Raw genomic sequence first — 22578 nt, 5'->3', positions numbered from 1 at the left:
GTTGAACCACAGGCTTTTGTTTCCCATGACTCTCTCTTTCTTTGATGACACACTGGTTTGTCAGCTCCATGGGCCAGGCGGTTATGCAGCTGCCTTTCTTGCTTTCAGCCAAATGCTCTCCAGGGGACTTATCCAGACTAAGGAACAGCATCTGTGGAGACTGGGCAGGAAACACTTTGGTTGTTTGGCTTGGTGAGCACAGCACCAGCAGGCAGCCGCTTCTTTTCTTTCTTGTCCCACTGCTGACGGAATGCTAGAGATTCTTTACCTTTGCAAAGCACAGATTCCCCATTTTCTCTCTCTGTCTCTCTCTCTCTTCCTCACCCCCTCCCTTACTCCTGCACATTCTGATTGTGGGGTGACCAGATCCTGCAGAAATAAAACAGGCCTGGATTTCCATGGGGCCAGGCTGCATTCTTCTCATTCTCTAATGATACCATAAGGTTAGGAAACCATTGAGCAGCTAATGAGCTCAGAACACCCATGCTTTTTGTCACCTAGCCTCTTCTCATCTCTGCACAGATATTCCTATGAGAGCAGCCATGTATTTAGTGACTCCTATATACTAGGTGTTTTATATACATGGTCTCATCAGATCCTCACAACATTCCTGCAAGGCAGATATCTTTATCTGCATTTAACAGATAAAGACACGGAGGCTCAAAGAGTTTAAATAACTTGTCCAAACCCAACAAGCTAATAAGTGGTAAGGGTAAGATTTGAACACATGTAATAATTCCAACACCTGTGTGTTTTCCTTTAGTCATAATATCTTGGAGAACCAAAAAGGCTGAAAGTTACAGAGTCAGCCAACGTCACAGCAGGGATTAAATTCAAGGTGTCCTGATTTCTAGGTCAGCCTACAAATACCCACTATATTGAAAGAACTGTTTGAATGGGTAAATATGATGTTCCAAGAACTTACAAAACTTAAAAAATGTATTGAGGCTGCAATGTGAAAATGACCCAGAATGGGAAAAGCTGTCTAATTACTTACCAGTGTCCCTCATCTCTATTCTCCTGTGGTCAATGGCCCCTCTCAGTTGGGTGCACCCGAGCAGAGATGCTTCCCTATCCCCTAAAGTGATACCCTTTTCTGTGGCTCAACGCACCCCCCCCCCACTCAAAGCAGTGTTTTAAAAATCTCCCTTCTCCTGTTTTCCATCCTCTGAAGTACAAAGTCTGACCAGGAAGAAGGAATACAACTGTGACTGCACGCACAAGTAGCTTGACAAAATATAAACCATTATTTATTTCTACAACAATGCCAAATTCAATAAAACAATGATGTTTCTTCTTTTCTGGTCAACTTGACACTTAACGAGTAGGTTTTCCTGAAGTTTCCCTGTTCAACTGGTGCTCTTGGCATTGTGAGTAAACAGAACTGATGATAACATCCATCAGAGTTAAGCACACAGAGTGGGTGATAAAGTCAACAAGAAGCCGAAGCCAAGATTTACCCCCCCCGATAAGCTGCCAGGAGTTGGCTATGGATTCTCAGCGGACACTGTGACTCATTCATCATCCCCCTTCAGCCTTCCACCACCACCATCATCCCTGCTTCAGCACTCAGGACAAGCAGGAGAGAAGGAAAGCTCAGGAGTCAAGTACATGAGATGAATACATAGCAGAGATGATCTGACTAGGATAAAAGGCGAAGACTCAGTGGTAGATTCTTAATGCAGCCATAAGAGAACAAAGAAGGGCACTTTAAAAGTCAAAGCAAACAAATAAAGGTCACGGTCTAGAAGAGCAAAACAGACACCAGTGATTACTAGGCTTCCTTTAAGCACCCTTCCGTTTTCTTGTCCTAGCCTCCTCTAGCCCAGCCAAGGAGGTTCCAGAGTCTGTCCATTGTTCCAAGACTTGAAATTGTTTGCCTTGGATTATTCCCACTCCTGTATTTTCTTTGCCTCTCTTTTCAAAAGTAGGTTAAGGATGTTCAGGTTTCCCTCAAGCATCTTAATCAGTTAGTCTTGATTACAATTGCATCTTTTAAATTGCCCAACCCATTGAAAGGCTGCCATGAAAGGAGCTTCTACAAACACAAGCTGGGCTGTGTTTTTCATTTTATTATGTTGCAAAATGTGAATGAGGAGTTACCTCCAAGTGTGTAATTAGCATAAAAGCTACCGAAGCAGAGAAGAGAGGTGGGCTACTGTAGCAGTGGAAAACACTGCTATTGTTGCCACAAGGGACATGTCCATTGAGACTAAAATAAAGAGAAGCTTTTTGCTAACAAATGTGAAAGTGTTTCACATAGCTCTTGGCTCATAATACTAAATGCTCAAAATGTGTTTGCTAGATTGGAATCTTCTCCATGATCTACTTCTCAGTCAAGTAACCAACCATGGTCACCTCCATTTCCTCACCATCCACTCTTCTTGTACTCCTCTTGGCGCTTGAATTTGTTCCTCAACATTTCTCCATGATTGCCCTCCTAAGGAGCCATTTTAGACATTTTTAATTGCTCCCCCCACAATTTCTTTTTTTTTGCGGTACGCGGGCTTCACTGTTGTGGCCTCTCCCATTGCGGAGCACAGGCTCCGGACGCGCAGGCTCAGCGGCCATGGCTCACGGGCCCAGCCGCTCTGCGGCATGTGGGATCCTCCCAGACCGGGGCGCGAACCCGTGTCCCCTGCATCGGCAGGCAGACTCTCAACCACTGCACCACCAGGGAAGCCCTCCCCACAATATTTTATTACCACAGATATATCGTTATATCAGTTTAAGTTCTGTATTTATATCTGTACTATACAGTAAAAAATTATTTTTCATCCCCCAAGAACTATTCTCGCACTCCTGTTGAGAATGCATGACCTACCAAGCCAGAGCAGACTGATCTAGGACATACCAGAAACAGATCACAGAACTAAATGCTGGATGAAATCGATTTGGGGGAAAATCCAGGCAGGTGGCAGGCATAAGAGTTTGTCTAAATCAGGCTTGAAATGGGTCAAGACAGACAGCTGACCATAATGGTTAGCCAAGCAGGATGTAGGTTGGAGAAAGCAGCTTTGGTGGAAGACAGGAGAGCAAGGTTTAAGGCAGGCAGAGGCATGGAGAATACTGGTCCGTTGGGTCAGATAATGCCTCATATTGAGAAATCCCAATATCCAGAAAAACTCCATGGAAGAGAAATTGCTCCCAGCTCTGAAGCCAGATTAGACATTTGCCTTTGATTCTAAAGAGCCCCTTGACTACCAGGCTGACTATGCCCCATTGATGAAAATCTCTGGTTATTATAGGGGAACACGTCAAGTTGGTCCCCGCATTCCCTGAGAACCAACATCTCCCAGTACTTTGAACCTTCTGTATCAGATGAAAGAACCAAGCCTTCTAACCTGACTTGGAGCTTTGCTGTGGTGTTCATGTCCTCAGGCATTCAAACAGGTTGGTCAGATAAGAAGTCTGGCTTTCCTCTTCCTCAAGTCATCTACCTTCTGGAGAACCTTCCTCTCCTGACCTAAAAACAGGAGTGGACCCAGGGCCCTGACTGAGCACACCCAAAGCTGTGCTTCCTAAAGCCATTAGAATCTCTTAAAGGTCAACTCCATCAGCCATTCTCTCTGATTTCCCAGGTCAGTGTCTCAGTGACATTTGGTACTGCAGCTCACACTCTCCTCCTTAGTTAATGGTCAGGCACTCTACCTAGGGTCTTCATCACACTCTACTTCCTTGGTCCCCTGAACACTCACCTTCTCAGTCTCCTTATTCCTCCTTACCTTCCTCAAGGGCATCCTTTAGCTTTGGTTCCTTCCCGTTGCCCTCCATGTTCATCTCCACCATGCTGATCTGTTCATATGTTCAATCTAATTTAATAAACGTGGTTGAGCACTTGCTATATGCCTAGCATGGGTGTAAACAAGATATGGTCCTTGCACACTCTTATGGGGGTAACAGATATGTACATAACCAAGCAAAACACAATGTGAGGTATGTAATACAGATATGTACAAAATATCTTACCACCCCAATGAGGAAGTGATGAATTATGTATTGAAGAGACTGTAACAGGCATGAATTTTCCCAGAGGGAAAATTTTTGACTTGTGCCTTGAAGAATGAATAGAGATTCATAAAATAGAAAAGGTGGAGGAAGGGCATTACAGATAGAGAGATGAGGATGGGAAAGGCACTGGCATGATCAAGAAGGGTTAGAAAGCCCTTGTGACTTGAGGGGAAGTAGGTGTGAAAGTGGGCAGGGTTGGGGGGAGGAGTGATAAGAGATGAGGCTGGAGAGTCCGGGACACACTTCAATCACCATTTAAATTTACGTTTCTAGGTAACATGAAATGGATCATCACATTGCCCAGCATATTTTAAAAAATAAATAAATTTAGCTCATGTTTACTATATGCTGTGTACTGTGCTAGGTGCTGGTGGTACAAAGATAAATAAGCTGCCCCCTTGGGAGCTCCTAGCAGAGAGATAGACACGTCTAAAAAATTAATATATGCAATACAAGCTAAGCCATGCAGTGATGGTAGCTTGTACATGACACAAAATACAGAGGGGCTGGCTTTGAGTGGAAGGATTAGCAGAGGATGCTTCAGAGAAAAAGTGATATGTGAGCTGAGCTTTAAGAGATCAACTGGAATTGGATGGTGTGGTAGGCAGAATAATGGCTCCCCAAAGACGTCCATGTCCTAAACCTGTGAATATGTTAAGTATCATAGCAATGGGGACTTTGAAGATGTGACTAAATTCAGGGATGATAGAAAGATTATAGATTATCCAGATGGGCCCATTGTAATCATGAGGGCCCTTATATAAAAGGGGACGGGAGTGTCAAAGCCAGAGAAGGAGATGTGGCAATGGAAGCAGCGGTTGGAATGATGTGGCCATCAGCCAAAAAAGCATGGGCAGTCTCTAGAGGCTGGAAAAGACAAAGAATAGGTTCTCTCCTAGAACCTCCAGAAGGTATGCCACTCTGCTGACGCTTTGATTTTAGCCCCACAAGACTCACTTCAGACTTATGATTTGCAAAAAAGCAAGATAATAAATTTGTGTCATTTTTAAGCCACTAAGTTTGTGGTAATTGTTACAGCAGCAAAAGAACACTGATACATATGGAGCAGTAGGCAGGCTGTGGGATGGAGAGACTTCCAGACAAAAGGAGTAGCATCAGCAAAGGCACAGAGGCACAAACTACATGGCACACCCTGGGGCGGGGCTTACAAGTAGTTTAGTGTCGCTGAGGCTCAAGGATCACCAGGTAAGGAGCAGAAGAAAAGGCTGGAGTGTGAGGCAAGTGCCAGATGATAGAAGGCCTTGTAAGCTCCTACCAAGGAGCTTAGGTATAGTTTAAGCTTAGAAAGTCAATCAGGGGGGTTTAATGGTTTTAAACAAAAAAGTCTAAGTACCATATTTTCAATTTGCAAGGAAGGCTGAATGGGAAAGAGCCTGGGGCAGGGAGACTACTTAAGAAACTATTGCAGATGTCCTGGGGAGAGATGCTGCGGCTTGAACTACAGGAGTGTAAGACAAGTCAGAATAAAGAGATATTTAGGACTCAGAGAGTGACAGACTACTGGGGGCAAAAACAAAGGGAAGGGTCAAGGATGACTCCAGAGTTCTGAACTGGACCTTAGGGGATGGCCATGCTGCCAGGTGAGAAGGGAAAAGCTGGAGGTTACTCCCAATAATTCTTAGATTCATATTTTCTTTATTCCTGTGTCCACTAGGCTGATTAGTCCCATCAACCTATATTTAAACTGTCTTTAAATTCTCCTGCTAGCCTTTCCTCTCCTCAATGTATTCTCTATGTTGTAATTAGAACAATTAACTCCATATTTAACAGATTCTTCCTTAGTGCCTACCATGTGCCAGATACTGTTATAGACCCTGGGCACATTGTAATGAACAAAATAACTTAAAAAATAAGCTAGTTTACGTTTAATCCAGAAGGTCTTCTTAGAAGGTAATTTTGGACATTTCCATCACCAGTTCACATCTTCTACACTGAATTCCAATTTCCTCTCATTTTATAGCTAAATTTTTGGGATGTGCTGAAGCTCTCTGTCAACTAACTTGTCTCAAACTATTAGAAATCTTAACTTACAAATGGGTTGTGATCTGAATCTGTGCTTCTCAGACTATCTGGGAGCGGGGTGGTGGGGTAGTTGTATGGGTGGTTTGTTGGGTTTTTTTTTTAGTTTTTCAAAAACTTCCAAACTACGGTTGTCTGCTACCTGGTCCTCCTACACAAGATTAGTGCACAGGTCATGCCCCATGTGACTCACTGTGTGAATTCCACAACACCAAAACTCATCCATACCCTGCTCTGTGACACAAGTCCACTGATGACCTGTTTGTATGTCACAGAATTCTTGATTTGCTCTGAAAATTTCTAAGTGCTTCCTCTCAATTTCTGTACCCTCAAGTTCAACACTGTCCACAGAACACATGTTGAATCCCCACATTTACCAAGTCCCTTAGTAAAACAGTTTTGAGGAATTTGAAACAAATTATATGGTGATTTCATTTTTTCTGGCCCACTGAAGCCTATATCGGCCATGCTAGCTTATAGTTTTTCTATAAATAGACCCTACACTATGTGGAGGCAGGAGAATAAAGGCAGACTCTCAACCACTGCGCCACCAGGGAAGCCCTCAGATCACCTTTTTAAAGTGTAAACACTTCTATTTCCCCCTCTATTTCATGTTTTTTAAACTTCTTTAGTCAGCTACCTCCTTAACCCAATCCCAATTCACACAAATGAAGAAGAAAATTAATGTGAGAGTCCCTCAATTCTTTATCAAGTTCTTGCCAGAGATAATCCAACAACCTCAGTTTCACTAGCCCTAAATAGATGAAGCTATTTAGCATAAACCATAGTTTAAGTCAACCTCAGGCTTATGGACTGGATGGGTCTAGGAAATAAAAGGGGCCTTCTGTCTCTGATTCATTGGCTCAACGCTGGGGCTGGCTTATCCTGGACTTCCTCCAGCCCCCAATGAGTATGTTTGCAGCCTTATATTACAGTTCTTCTAGAACTTTTTTTCAATCCTCATCATCCTTGTCCTTTCTTTGCTTTTGACACCATTAACTCTTTCTTTTCGGTGAATAAACTCTCTTATTTGATGGCTTCCATGACTCCACATTGGATTTGTTCCTACTTTTTTGTTTCATCCAATTTAGTCTCTGTGATCTCATCTTCCTTTCTCTCCTCCTTTCCCAAGGGCCTTATCCTAGACCTTCTTCCCTCACTCTCACATGATGCTCTCACTCTCCAGATGCTCTCATCCTCTCCTATGGACTCAGTTATCATCTAGATATTCTCATGACCTAAACTCTTTCCTGAGCATGATACACATAATTCCAACCATTCTCAACATCTTCATCTAAGTATCTCACAAGCATCACGAACTCAACTTAATGTTACTTCTCAAAAATCTCTCCTTCCTGCATTTCATATCAGGACACTGCTATCCACTTAAACATTCAAGATCAATGCTTGGAATCATTCACGACTCCTCCCTTCTCCTCATTCCTCATCTTCAGTCAGTCACCACTCATCATGCCGCCACTGCTGTGTTTCTTCAATCATTCTCTTTTTCTCCACCTCCACTGCCTGACGTCATGCTCTCATCACTTCTCACTAAGACCATTCTCAGTTCTCTGAACCCTCAGTTCTCCACACCCCTCAGTGCTGGAGGGTGGGTCTTCCCAGGACTCAGAGCTCCCAGTCCCGTCCATCTCTAGAGCAGCCTCTGCTCAGTTGCTGCATTGCCCTTTCTTTTGACAGGAAAATCCAATCATTCATACTCTTGAATACTGACTTTCACAACTCTTCTTTCTTTAACTTCTTATAATACAATCAATTTGTTTTTTCTTTTAATGGATTACCAGGACTTTCACACATAGGCCTTGACTGACTTTTATAGACTCTTCTAGTTTAACGACAAGAAAAACCCAGCATTTATCAAACTTGCCACCATTTCTCAGACCTCTGCATTCTATTCTTGCCACCAAGTATGAGCCAATGCCTGCCGTCTACCTAGATGGGTTACTCATCGTCTAAAACTTGGTGCATATGCTTTATCTTCTGGGGCACTCCTCCAAGCACTGATCACTGCTCCTTCCGTTGTGTTACCATAGCACTTTGTAAGGGCCTCTGTGGGCAGTTCATTCAATGGAGTTTTATGAGCAAGTTGCTGAGTTATACTCTAAAGGTACAAAGAAGATGGTACTGCCATCAAGGAGCGTACCTTCAATTAACAGAGAAAGACATGAGTGTAAACAGCAAATATGTTTATTTATTTTTAAGAAATCAACATTACAAAGTACTACAGGTGCTGTAGGAGAAGTATAGGCAGGACACGGTAGACAATAAACAAAGGAGGGAGTGTCCACTTCTACCTGTGAGACTGGAGATTGGAGGAGAGAAACCTAATGAAATATGTTATAAAAAAAGATAACCCTCCTAGCAGATGATAAAAAGAGGGCATTCCGGGCAGAGGAGAGCATACGCAAAGACCTGGCAGGATGAAGCAGCAGGTCATGTTTCAGGAAAAGCAACTGGTTCTCTATGGCTCAACTGGGGCATCAGCATAGGTGCAGTAAGACAGGAGGTCAGAGAACAAAGAGAAAGATTTACCTTATAGGCAACGAGGAGCCACTGCAGGATTTTAAGCAGAGACAGATAGGATGTTCCAATTTGTATTTTTAGAAAAATCATTCTAGCAAGAGTGTACAGAATATAACATAAAGCTTTTTTGGCAGGGGGAGGGAAATCTGTCAAAATATCTATTTTCCCTATTAGATCTTGAGCTCCTTGATGTCAAGTACTATATCTCTTACATTTTTATCTTCCTGGTGCCGAACACACTCACTCATCAAGCAGTAAGAGAGAGGCTTCATGATGTTTGTGCTGGAGTGTGGGTCTAAGAGTCAGGGGAACTGAGCTTTGGACCAGGCTTTGCCCCAGCCCCCGTGAGCCATCAACAAGTCACTCTCTGCTTCAGTTTCTTCATCTATAAAATGGTGGTTTATTCAAGATCATCTTTCAGTTCTCTTTTGCTCTAACATTCTGTAATTCTATAGGGGAGTTTCCTTTTTTCAAAGTTTGCAGTCAATATTTGGTAATACAAAAAACAAATCTGTCTCCAGCTTATAGAGGTGAGTGTCAAGAACTTAGTGCACCATGAAGCACAAGTTGACCCAAAGGTTATATAAACCATTCTCTGAATAGTGAGCTCTGATTCTGGTTAAACTATTCACACGGTAAAAGGATGGATTCTTCCTGCTGAAGGGGTATAGAATTTTCTCTTCAAATGTTTATTCCTTTTTTAAGGAAAATACACAGAACTTAGGTTACCGTTACTATAAGCCTTTAAGTGGTAAGACAAATACATTTTGAAAATATTAGAAGCTTGAGAGATCCATCAGTTTTATCCATCTTGAATTAGTTAGTTCTCTACTTATCAGCTCAGCAGAATACACAGAGTTCTATCAGGTTCTCCATGGTCCTTTCATAATTCTAATACATCTTTGACTTGGTAGAATATCCTCTGAGATTGCTGCTTCATCAGTGTAATACTGACCTGATTACCAGAATTTAAATTTCAGGATCTCTCGCAACAAAGCTAATATGTACTGACTGCACCAGCAAAGGCTTTTCTTAGCATTCATACTATTTGATCTTTATCTTCACAAGCCTATAACCTTCAACTCTCTTCAACTTTCTTTTTTGGCTGGTGATATGATTTTACTATCTTTTACCTAGAGGTTTTTCTTAGTTTGAAACAAGCTTCCTCAGCGTACTTCTCTACTGTGGTCTTTCTCCATTGATATCGGAATGTAATTATTTAAATTTAATTTATTGGAGATATTGTTTTTAAATTTTAAAATGTAATGTCTCATGAGCCTTTTCCTAAGAAATAATTTACTCTCTAGTACTGAGCTCAAATATATAAATTATCTAATTTCTTAATATACTATCCTTTCATTAAACAAAATTCTCACTTTGACCACATTCTCATAATAAACAATGTGCCTGGATTTCTCTTTACTGTAAAACAGCTGATAAATTTGTTTCAGGGCATAATTTTACAGTGTGGCTTGTAAACCAGCCACAGTAATTTGAAGATGCTTCAACTGAGTTGTGCCTCCTTTATAGCAAACATTTAGACCAGGAAAGGAGGTTTGTTTATTAGACTGGTGGACACAAAGAGAAAGATAGTGGTGACACCACCCTTCCCTATTCTCTCACAGACATTCTCATGTCAGGTGGGCGAGTGTGGCCTGTGATGCTGGTAATCCCTTGGGCTTTGACTTAGCTGAGTGTGGACCATGTTTTCAGTTGCTTGGCTCGTTCTTAGAGAATAAGCCAGCGGAGCGGATTTGGGACTCAGAATATCACCCAAACAAACAAGATGTGTGGTGCAGCAGTTCCACCTCCAGAGAGGGGCTCGCCCTCTTACAGTACTCCTTTCTTGACCCCCTCAGCCCTCCTGTACATGGGAAGAAGCAGGACTGTGCCTGACTGGTCCATCTCCCTGAGGCTGTCATTTCAGAAAGGGCTTATTTTCATTGGCTCATTTACCCCTAAACCCATGAAGAGCATCTAATTTCACTTGTTGAACTACATATGAAATATACTTGGGGGTATAGGATTAATAACCTTGAGGAACCACAAACGTCTCCTGGCCAGGTCACCAAGCCACGATGAAAGTTCTAAAATTCACGGCATATTTTGAACCAAAACACACTGTCGGAAACTTAAAGAGTTTAGAGTATAACTTTAGCTTCTCTTTTATCTCATGAAGAAGTTCAAAATAATGTTCTCTAGGAAAATCCCCAGTATACAGGCTGTACTTGCTTTTCCTTTCCTTATCACCAGAATGAGATTTTTAAATAGTTTTTAAAATATCCTATGCAAGGACTAATAATGGGAAGGAGAAATGTTGTCGCTCCAGATGAGTTTCTCCTCCCCATCACAGTCCTAGCAGAAGCTGGAGAAAATAGCATGATAAGAGTTACTAAAATGCTAAAAATCATAAATGAACAAATAGTAAGTCTGAACTCTTCCCTGTCCACTTCTTTTTCCTGGTTTTTCCTTAAAGGTATCAGATGTGAAAAGGCTAGTCTTATATCAAACCTGGGAGAAATGAGAGGGAATTCTGTACTGACAAGAAAAATAGCAGATAAGAAAAATGAAAGGTACGTTTTGTTATAAAGAAAGATTTTAATGCATATAAATAAGCAAATTTATCATCTTTTTCATTAGTATGTAGATTGCCTTCACATACTGGCAACTGAAACCTGTTCAAAACAAGGTTCTGGTTATGGAGAACAAACTAGTGGTTACCAGTGGGGAGAGGGAAGCAGGGACGGGGCATGATAGGGGTAAGGGATTACGAGCTACAAACTACTATGTATAAAATACAATACAATAAAATACAATAAAATAAGCTACAAGGGTATATTTTATAGCACAGGGAATATAGCCAATATTTTATAATAACTTTTAATCTATAAAAATATGAATCACTGTGTTGTACACCTGAAACTAATATAATATTGTAAATCAACTATACTTCAATAAAAACAAAAACAAAGTTCTGGGATGCTGGCCCAACTCATGAAAGAATGGCCTTCTACCATTTGTCCTCACAAAAGTAACTCTACACTCATTTTGTTTCTTAAAAGTTTACTATCCAGGGCTTCCCTGGTGGCGCAGTGGTTGAGAGTCCGCCTGCCGATGCAGGGGACACGGGTTTGTGCCCCGGTCCGGGAAGATCCCACATGCCGCGGAGCGGCTGGGCCCGTGAGCCATGGCCGCTGAGCCTGCGTGTCTGGAGCCTGTGCTCCGTAACGGGAGAGGTCCGCGTACCGCAAAAAAAAAAAAAAAAAAAGTTTACTATCCAAACAACTACCTCTTGTGGAAAAGAAAGCAGCAAAAGATGGTTTAAAAAGCTAAGCAGCAAAAGATGGTTTAAAGAGCTAAGCGTGTTGGGACGAAGTGAGAGTAGCATCGATGTGTATACACTACCGAATGTAAAATAGTTGGCTGGTGGGAAGCAGCCGCATAGCACAGGGAGATCGGCTGGGTGCTTTGTGACCACCTAGAGGGGTGGGATAGGGAGGGTGGGAGGGAGGCTCAAGAGGGAGGGGATATGGGGATATATGTATTCATATGGCTGATTTTCTTTGTTGTACAACAGAAACTGACACAGTATTGTGAAGCAATTATACGCCAATAAAGCTCTATTAAAAAAAAAAAAACTAAGCATGTTGGTTTTAGAAACAAAGTTAACAAATTTCAAAGGGTAATAGGTAATCATCCAACAAATGGGTGCCAAACATTGAAACATCTAAGAGTTGTTTTAATAAACCATTTACTTGGAGACGTGTACTGGGAAAACTAAATCTGCAGAGCTAAGGTAGTATGGTGGCTGCCAGTGTGGCCTCAGGAATCAGACTGGGCGGGAATCCTGACTGTCACCCATTAGCTGTGAGATCTTGGACAAGTTACTTACTCTCTGTGCCTCAATTTCCTCCTAAGTAAAACTGAGTTTAATGAGATTCGAATGAGTTAATACATGGAAAATGATTAGAAAAGTGCCCGGCATAGATTAGGCCCTTAATAAATGTTAAGATTGAATGACACTGATTGATTCTGCTTTAAAATTCTTTGCAGGAATGAATGGCCTAAATTTTTAAGGGGGTATAGGTCTAAGACTAAAATAACACAGACCACAGATCTAGAAACTTTTAGAAGAAGCCCCCAAAATCTGTCTCCTGGAATCCTCATTGTTTACAAAAGCAGAGATTAAAATCTTTTCAGTTAGAACCCATACCTATAATCATATATCCATAATTAAATATGGTTTTAAAGGGAACTTTCATTTTGGCTCCTCTTGTTTCTTCTACTATTCTTTTCCCCTTTTTCTACTGGTATAACATTTTTTTTCAATTAATATAATCTGAGTTCCAGTTATAGAAAAGACAGTGGGCTACAGGCTGTATAGGAGTCTGCAGTCTGTATAGGAGAGACAGAGAGACAGTTTTAAATGGGCTATTATAGAAATCTTACAAGTATGTACAACACTGTTACTAGGGAAAACACATGCCACAAAGACAAAAAATTGTTTGAGTATTCATCTCCATTCTATTTAATAAGTCAAGAAACTAGGGTTGTTGGTTACACCAGCTCTGTTTCTTCAATTCCCTTCTAGTAACTAAGAGGAATACTCTTACCACGGAAAATAGGAGTAATCTCGTAGGCCCACTTGCAGGCTGAGTGAAAGGGGGCAAACACCCTAACTTGGGAAGTTCATAGCCAGGTTGCCCTTATGAGTTAAGTGGTTACCAAATGTAGTACGTAAAGGGTTTGGGGGGGATCATCACTCCAGATTATCTGCGCACTGACCTCTACCCTTGAGGTGATTTAAAATCCCTACACTCTACTGTGGTTTTCCCCTGTGATTTATGGTTTGGCCATATAATAAAGGGGTGATGGATCATGCCCTTTCCCCTGTTTGCTGCTGCTTCTATTGAGTGATCTGAATTATACTTGTTTTAAGTGATTATTAAGCCCAGTAATTTAGGCACACTGCTGCATTTAGGACTGAAAATCAAAAGTCCCTCCCCTGACCCCCACAAAAAATATCATAACTGTATATCTAGAAATTACTTAAAGAAAGCATAAAGTAGTTAACTTGCTTATCAATTAAATTAAATAAATAATATCAAATAATATCAAATTCCCAGGACAATATAAGGATTATATCAGCCAGACCGTGCTGTCCCCAACCCGATCTCTCTGCCCAAGCCACTGTCTACCTCTTGCAGATGCAGCCCTGCCCAGTCCTTGTGCCAGTGAGAGCCAGACGTCATTCCAATCCTTTCTCCAGAAGAGAGGGGAGAAATCAGGAAATAGTTTATTAGGAGCTTCATTCCCAGCACCTAGCCCAGGGCCTGGCACAGCGCCTGGCATATAAAATGCACTCAGTAAATACTGACTGATTGAACAAATACACTGCCAACCCCCAGAGCCACCATCCAGTGTGACTTGGGATGGATTTTGCCTTTTGATGCTTCTTGTACATATTATTTCTCAGTTTCCCTACCTGCCTCTCACCATGTGTGACTGACCATCTTTGCTGGCCCTTCTGATCCAGTCATCTGCCCCTGGTTCCCCTTCCAAAACCCCTGGAAGGATCATAGCGTATTCTGCAACACCAGCTGATGGACCAGGGGTGAGGGGGAAGGTGAAGTGGCCTGACCTTGTTACCTGGGTCCTACAGTTCCTTTTCCCTAGACTAAGGCCTGTTTCAAGGGCCTCTTATGTTGCCCAGGAACCTCGTGACTAACAACCCCTTGTCATACTGTTAAGACTCCCCTCTCCCCAAGGCTTTGCATTGCTTCCTGACTCATTCCTTGGACATTCTTGTCAGAATCTTCTCCATGTTAGGACACAACTTTGACTCTTTTTGCCATAAGGTCTTTTACTCTCATCTGTTTTGCAGTTAAAATCCAATTATGAAATCCACACTAACTTTACTATAAATATGCTCAAAGCTGCAAGGACTTACATTTACTTGATCTGTTTCTTTCTTTTTCTCTTCCTGAAATAAATTGAAGTTACCTCCCTCTTAGAGGAAATCCCCCTTTCCTCATTTGATTTTTATGGGCTACTTCTAGCAGTTCATTGAATTCTGTCTCCCATGTTTCTAATCAACCTTCACAGTTTCTTTCCTTTCCATCTCTTTTTTTTCCGTTCCCATTTCTACCGTATCAGTTAAGACTTTTGTTAGCTCTTGCCTCAGCTTCAGCAATACCTCCTACGTGGTCTTCATACTTACTATACTAGTTTATTCTGGCCTTGGCCCTTATTATCTGTGGGGCCTGGGGCAAGTTGCTTTTGCTCTAATCCCCAATTTCCTCATCTGTAAAATAGGCATATTATAGTATGTACCTTATAGGGTTATTATAAATGAAAGCACATATTCTAGGTTCCTCTAGGCTATAAATCCAGATGCTAATTAAAATCTTAATGGTTCTCATCCTTACCCAAATTTGGGGGAAACTTACAAAATGGATGAACCCAGTGACTATTTATTGAATACTCTGTACCGGTCACTGAGCGAGACTCTGGGGACACAGCAATAAACACATAGACCTGGATGCTACTTTCATGGGTTTACATTGTAGAGTAGGAAAAAGACAATTTTTAAAAAAGAAGAAGAAATAAGAAAAACTATGGTACGTGAAATGGTGATAAATGCTGCGGAGAAAAAGTTGGGGTGGGTGGTACTAGGGAGGTGGGGCGGCGAGGGTGTTTGGTTTTATACAGGGTGTGAAGGTGTTGTTTGTGCAGCACAAAAGGTGGGAAAGACATTGTTGAATCATTAGTGAGCAGCTCTTACCTGTGCTCTTGAATCAGTTATGCCATCATTTGTTGTCACCGTTAGCTTCACCTAACGCCATGACGCTGGCTCTGACAGCACCACGGTGAGCTAGAGGCCCACACCCATGCCTCATTTGGAGCCTCGCATTGTTCCCCTAGTCAACGATGCTTTTGAAAAACAGGAAGTAAGAGAGTCCATTTTTTTCAGCATTAATGCTCAAGGTAAAATATTACCGAACTAACTGAAGTCTGCTACCGTTACCTTGCTGCGAATTAAGGAAAAACTTTTTCTGCCACCACAGCTGGCCCTGTGGTGCTAGTTTTGTGGGAAATTTAGGGCTGGATAGCCCCTGTGATGCCTCTCTCAAAGTGAGAAAGGAAAGGCTCTTTTCCCAGATGCTACACTCAGTTACCCACCGGGTGATAGGCCCTAGGGCATTTCAGAGTTTCACAAAATGGCTCTTTCTGTTACACAGAGGCCATTCTTTGTTTTCTTCTGGAAAGACACACACGAGGAAGCTGAGTTAGGCCCTGCCACATAACAGCCAGACTGGCCATGGCCTTGCAGGACTAAAGCCCAGCCTTACCATTGCAGACTCCTTCCTCAACAGGCTGTGCTTTCCCTGGGGGCCCCACTATACCTGCCAGCCATGTCTACCTCTGGAACTACCCCCAGACATGGCTATGCACGAGCAAAACCCTCCTAAAGCCAGAATTTGAGTTTTCCCCCAACAAATTCTTAGCCCCCTTGTAAATCAGCGGATGCTAATTATTGCTTGAGGGGAGGGGATATTGTCTTACTCAATGTCACAGACATATCTGTCTTAATTCTGGCCCAGCTGGGACTTTATATCACACAGTAAATAGAAACACTATTTATAAAGTGACTAGAACGATTCTTCTGTTTAGTAGGTGCTCAAAAATGAGTAACTATCATAATTATGTAGGTAGTTGACTTATGGGGAATTATACCTTTATTGCTTATAATTTTTATTTTTTCAAAATGTTGGACAAAATTATGTATTATACAATCAGAGCAAACTCTTAAAGTTAAAAAAAACCACAAATCTTGACATGTAGATGTTTCCTTCCCCTCCTTTTCATCTAAACTTCTCAGAAGGGTAGTCTATACTCACTATTTCCACTTCCTCAACCTGCTTCTATCTGGTTTCTACCCCAATCATTCCTCTAAAATTGCTCTCACTGAAGCCACCAACTATTTCTTAATGTCATGCCCTCAGGAATATGTTGGTGGGCTGGGAAGGGAAGGCACCCTCAGGCAAATGATAACTTGAAGCAGGGTGAATCTGAGTAGAAAGGAGGGGGCAAGGGCGCAAGATGTGAGGCCATTTCATCCAAGTTGAAAGCATGATCCAGAACCAAAGCTGAATCCAAACACTTACCTTGTCCAAGAGTCAAGCAGTCTAGTTAGAAGCCAACTCACCTAAGTAGAAGAGAGTCCAGGAAGGGCCAACTGCAAACAGGTAAGAAGCTGACAAACCAAGGTAGTCCCAGAAGAAAGAGTGCAGAGATGGTAGGCCAAGAGGAATTCCAAACTCAGCAAGTCACCAGCTGCATCTACCTGGTCATTCCTGGGAATGCCTGGTGAAAAGTTCTAACTTACAAAGTCACTTTTCAGAGATGAGAGATGGGCTCCCAGGAGCACTCCTATACTGGATATGTCAACAAAGTGCCTGCCACACCCAACTTCCTCTTCAAGATGAAACTGCCCCACCCACAGCCCCCTGCTCTGAGAAGCAGAGTTAGATTGTTCTTTACCCAGGGATGGCTCCTGATTGGACCAGGAATTGGGCCCTGACATTAGAGCTGCCCCTCCAAAAACCAGGGCTTGAATGGAAAAGGTGAGTTTGGTCAATCAGATTCTCTCCTTCTGGGATTTGAACTGGGAAACATGGAGATAATGGGGCAGTTAGCCATGGAAACTGGAGTTGAAAGGATGCCATACAATGGAGTGGTGGCCATGGAGGGTCATACTAAAGCCACTACTTTACTACTCTACTAAAAGCCACTTTCCTGCCACCCAGATTTACTAGGGTTCCTGTGTTCTTCATTGGGCCAACCCCAAATTCCTGTATTCTGTGCTAATATTTGTTAGTCACCTACTACTAGCTAGGCATGGTTCTAGGTGTTTGGGATCCATTAGTGAATGAAACAGGGAAGTAGTAGTTATAACAAACCCTTCATTACTTTGAGTAGGGTCTCTGTTTCAAAGGGCCAAATTAAAACAATTCCTCATGCCCTCACTCTTTCCCATGGTCCATTTGGTGAGGTCAGTCACAGTGTCATAATGAGTCTACTTCCTCTTGGGAATACAGTTCACGTTTATTCCCCCTCCTCGTTGGGGCTGTGGCTGGAGATTTAGGAGTAGAGAGAAGCATAGAAGGAGCTGGGAGGTTGGACATGGAGGAAGTTAGCTGATATATGACAATGACAGCAAGGTGGCTGAATGCCCAGGCTTTAAATTAACTGGGGTTTGAAATTTGGCTCTACCACTTACTCATTATGTGATCTTTGGCAAGTCAGTTTTCTCAGCTGTAAATTAGAGGTGAAATAGTCTCCTCTTTATGGCATTGTTGTGAGGATTAAGTGAGAAAATATATGCCAAGCATGTAGCACACTACCTGACCCATAGTGAGTGCTCAAGAAATGATAAACCTCTTTGCTGGTGGTGTTATTATTATCATCAATCCTTAGCTTTCATATTAGATAGGTAGAATGAATGTGCTAGGGGAGAATGAGATGGCATCCCATACTCAATCTTCCTCTCTGAAGGCTGCTGCCAGCAAAAACTTGGTATACTCATCAACATTCCTTCAAGTTGGTGCATACCTTCCCAGGTACTCTCTAGCTGCAGGAGTATCAATAGTGCAAGGAAGAGGGGGTGCAAGAAAACGATAAGGATGCAAAATATTGTTGCACAGAAAAGCAGTTCTGAAAAGAGGGAAACAATAAATTCTGAAAACAAATTCTGTGGCAGTGCCACTAGACAGAGCAGTCAATTGTGTGTGTGCAGTAGAAGAATGCAGGTATTCCTTAAGCACTACTCTTGTCACCCATTTAGGGGTAGCAGGCAGGTGGGTGTGGACCTGATAGGCCCAAGGGCTCTGGTTGGAAAGCAGTGCTTTGACAGACCATGGAAGTAGAAACTCTCTTTTACCCATCAGGGCATAAGGGGCTGGAGTGGATAAAGGAACAATGCAGGGAGGGAAGCATGCCTTCTTTATAAAGCTGTCACTGCCTGGACAGAGTAATGATTAGGCAAGAGAGGCAGACCAGAGATGGGAGTCCCATAGGTGGAGTCCTGGAGGTGCGTGAAGATCCGAAGGAGTCACAGCTACTCTTTAGGAAACCCAGGTAATGTCTGCTTGAGGTCCAGGTCTTGCGGTAGTGCACCAGAGCGCATCATGTTGAAGAGGGCCACAGATTGTATTTTGGTAGAGGAGCAGATGGGTGGCTGAGCTGAGGCTACATTCAGGTCTTCCTGGCAGGATGTGCACCACCCTACTCTTATAGACGTCTTCCTAGTATTTCATACCTCTCTGAGTTGCACCCAAAAGGCTATGGATCTGGATTAGGAACACATGTAGATGACTGAAAGATAATTTGGGCTGAAGGACTGTGAAATGTTCAAGTCAGACTCTTCCAAGGTTGATGGCCTCTGCTGCCCCTTGTATTCAGGCTTACAACCTAGACCATCTGCCCTGTGGTTCTGTTGCTGGCTGTGGAGCTGATGGAGCACCCAAGGCTCATGAAATAAGGCAAGTCACCTTGCATAGCATGAGCTAAGCTTCCAGGTTTGTAGTGGATGCTTCAGGCTACTGCAGACTGAGCTCACTCTCATGTAGTAGACCCTCTAGACCTTGAAGACATCTTCACAGCAAGCCATTCTCCTTCCCAAATGGGGATAATGGAGGACAGAACAGGGCCCTCCTTGGTCAGGAGCACCAGTGTCAGCAGCACCAGTCCCAACAGTGTTGGGTTGAACCAAGCTGGGTCCAGGCTACCTAAAGTTGACACAAAGGTTAAGAGGACAGACTCTGGAGCTAGACTGCCCACAGTTGAATCCCAGTTTTTACTTCTTAGCAACTTTTTAACCTGTGTGACCTTAGAGGAATTACTTAATCTCTCTGTCTAAGTTTCCTCATCTGTAAAACAGCAGTGGTAACAGCATATACCTCATAGGCTTATTATAAGCATTGAATTTATTAATACTGGTAAAGTCCTGTATTAATAAATTCAACGTAGAAGAGTTTCTGGCACATAGTAAGTGACAGCTAGTGCTATAATGGGGCAAAGGTGAAGGGAGTCTTGATTTGCTTGAAAAATATTGTCCAGCTCAGCACATCGGGCCAACTTCCCTCTCTTTTCAGGAGGTCATTACTAGGGCAGTTGCACAGAAAAGAACAAAATGCTATCAAGCCGAATTTGGAACGTCTATGTCGACTGACAGGGGCCTCTCACTCTAGAATCATAGACACCTAGCTACACCAAACTGGAGTTGTCTGGAGATGGTTTTGGAGGTGCTGATGCTTCAGGTAATCCAGGATTGCCGGACTGGAGAATTATATGAGGCATAGTTGGACAGGGTATGTGTGGAGGTGTTCAAGGGTATGTTAAGACATTGTCCAGGAAATACAAAAACCATCCCCTGGACAGTCATGCAGGATACTGATCATTTGGTGCTGCCACAGATCAAGGATATCGTGATCTCTACAAACTGTCTAGACACTTCTAAAAAGCCATCTTTCCCTCTTTGTCTTCCAAACGCAGCTGATGGAAGGCAAACAAGGTTCTAGGCACTCAGGAGGTGTAATTTCATGGATCCCCTGGAAGTGCCCTAGGAGCCTAGGGGACCAGACCGGATCAAGACCCCAGTAATCATAGCAGAGGCCCAGTTCTCTGCTTTCATTCTTCACAAAGTACCCCAGTGCCTTCCTGGGAGAAGTGGAGACCAATGGATCCCAAGGCCTATGAATCCCTACTGAGTCTCAGGTAATGGGGGTTGTGGTGCCCATAGGATTGTCCAGTAAAATACAGGACACCTACTTGAATTTGAATTTCAGATAAATAATGAATAATTTCTTAATATAAGTATATCCCAAATGTTGTATAGCACATACTAAAAAAGTATTTGTTGTTTATCTGAAGTTCAAGTTTAACTGGGTGTTCTGTATTTTTATTCAGTAAACCTGGTAACCCTTGCTGGGGGGTTGTGGTCATAGAAAGGTAATGGATGTGTGCAGCATCCAAATGAACACAAAAAGCAGAGATGCTGGACGATCCTAGAGCCCTTACCTCAGAGGGAACCCATAATACTGGTTCATTCAGTTCAAGCTGCTGCGAGTAGAGGAGATCTGGATACTCATCCACTCTAACGGTGAAGTTGGGCACTCCATGGACAAAGGGCTCTTACCAGTCAGTCAGGGCTATGAAAAAGTCCCAGTGGTGCCCACAGTGTAGCCTTCCCAGCTGTAGTTGAACAGCTCTTCAGCATCCTGCTTTCCCAGCAGACATGAAAAGTCCCATTTACATTAGTGTCCTCTTGTCCCAAATATAACTCTCATAGCTCCATAAACTGCTGGAGCTGGATTACAAAGCATGGCAACTGGGAGGGCTCACCTGAAGACTGAGAGGCTGCTCTGACAAAAGGCATTGTAAGGCTTGGCAAGGTCTGACCAGCAACCTGTGATCTCAAAGCCAGCAGCCCTACTGTCAGTAATTTGCCACATCATACAGCAGCCACCATCTGAAACCACACTCCTCATTTCAATTCTGGAAGCTGAGTTGCAGAGAATTAGCAGGAGACACAGCCCTGTGGATTGAGGGACAGTGTCCGACCTTACTCCCTCAAGTTGGGAGTAGGTAGTAACCAAGAGTAGGCATGGGGTGTAAGGCTGGGTTTCCTAAGCAGAGAAAAAAGGCCAGAACCTCAGACATGTACACACAGGTACAGAGTCCAAGAGCTGGGTCACCAAGACCCAGAAACATAGACCTACTCAAACAGGTCAAAAAGTCAAGGCAGTCTCTGGAGGCAGAGTTCAAAGAGAATGAGCCAGCAACAGGTTGGTGTTTACAATGCCAGCATGTGACCAGCCACCTACAGTTGATATTTTACTCCTGGGGTTCTGGGTGGGGAATATAGCTGGTTATGGATGCTTCTGTAAGGATATAGGTATTTTCAGGGACTAGACCTAGCTGCCAACACCCATGGACCTTTCCCAGCCCTGCTCTTCAAGTACTCTGCAGTCGCTGCCTCTGTTAGACACTCTGTTTTCATTGTCACTCTCTACACACTTGGCTTCTGAGACTTTGCACTCTTCTGGTTTCCTCCTACTTGTTCCTTCTCTGTCGTCTTTAAGGGATCTTCTTCCTGATCCTTGAATATTCATATTCCTCAGAGTCCTACCCTTGACCCACTGTTCTTATCTTCTCTCTCTTTCTGTAGTGCCTGGATGTTCTCATTTGCTGTCATGGTTCCAACTAAGAGCATACTTCATTGAAAAGTGGGTTGTGGAGGCAAAGCACTTGGGTCCTTTTTTGCAAATTCCTACCTGTGAGACAGGGGAAGTTTTGTTTTGCTTTTTAAAGCTTCTTTAGATTTCATACCCTTATCTACACAGTAAGGATAAACAACACGGACCAGGGATATGATGAGAATTAAGTAAGAAAATGTATGTAAATTGCTTCTCACAGTGCCTGACATAGTAAGTGCTCAATAAATATAATCATAATAGCTATCACTTATGACTACTTATATGTGATTGAATCTCAGATCTTCTCCTCTATCTCAGTACTCTCTTGGGAGCCACACTCATATAGTCATCTGTCTACTGAATATTTCTCCATGGATGTTCCAAAGACACCTCATGTTCATTGAGGCAAAAATAAAACTTGACCCCCCAAAAAAGGAGGAGAGGGTGAAAGAAAAACTAAAGTGGGTTTTCAGGGGACAACTGTAAGGAGCAATAAAGTTGTCTTCTCAATCTAAAACAAAAACAAACTTGCCCTTTCTCCTCCTAAACCTCCTCTCCTTCTCTATTCTCTATCTCAATTGCTGGCATTATCACTCATCAGTCCTGGAGTCCTAGAAGTCATCTTTGACTCTTGTCTTTTCCTTGACGTTTGCCATCCACCTCTGCTCCTCAACAAAGCAATCACTAGAATCTAACAATTTTGCCTCTTCAACTCTTTCACTTTATA

At 42.7% G+C, this 22578-nt stretch overlaps 1 protein-coding gene across 1 annotated transcript in view; it reads right to left on the bottom strand.

Annotated features, from left to right (window-relative positions):
- NOTCH2 (notch receptor 2) overlaps positions 1–16974 on the bottom strand; it is a 206412-nt gene extending 189438 nt beyond the window's left edge. The window contains exon 1 of the mRNA XM_029229052.1: positions 16802–16974. The gene's annotated coding sequence lies outside the window, so the exon portion shown is untranslated. The remainder of the gene's footprint in view (positions 1–16801) is intronic.
- Positions 16975–22578: the final 5604 nt, after the last annotated feature.

The sequence above is a fragment of the Monodon monoceros genome, unplaced genomic scaffold (assembly GCF_005190385.1).
Source record: "Monodon monoceros isolate NGI ecotype Baffin Bay Population unplaced genomic scaffold, NGI_Narwhal_1 Super_Scaffold_18, whole genome shotgun sequence".
NCBI lineage: Eukaryota > Metazoa > Chordata > Mammalia > Artiodactyla > Monodontidae > Monodon > Monodon monoceros.
The sequence above is the reverse complement of the archived record's forward strand: the minus strand, read 5'-3'. Positions and strand labels throughout refer to the sequence as shown.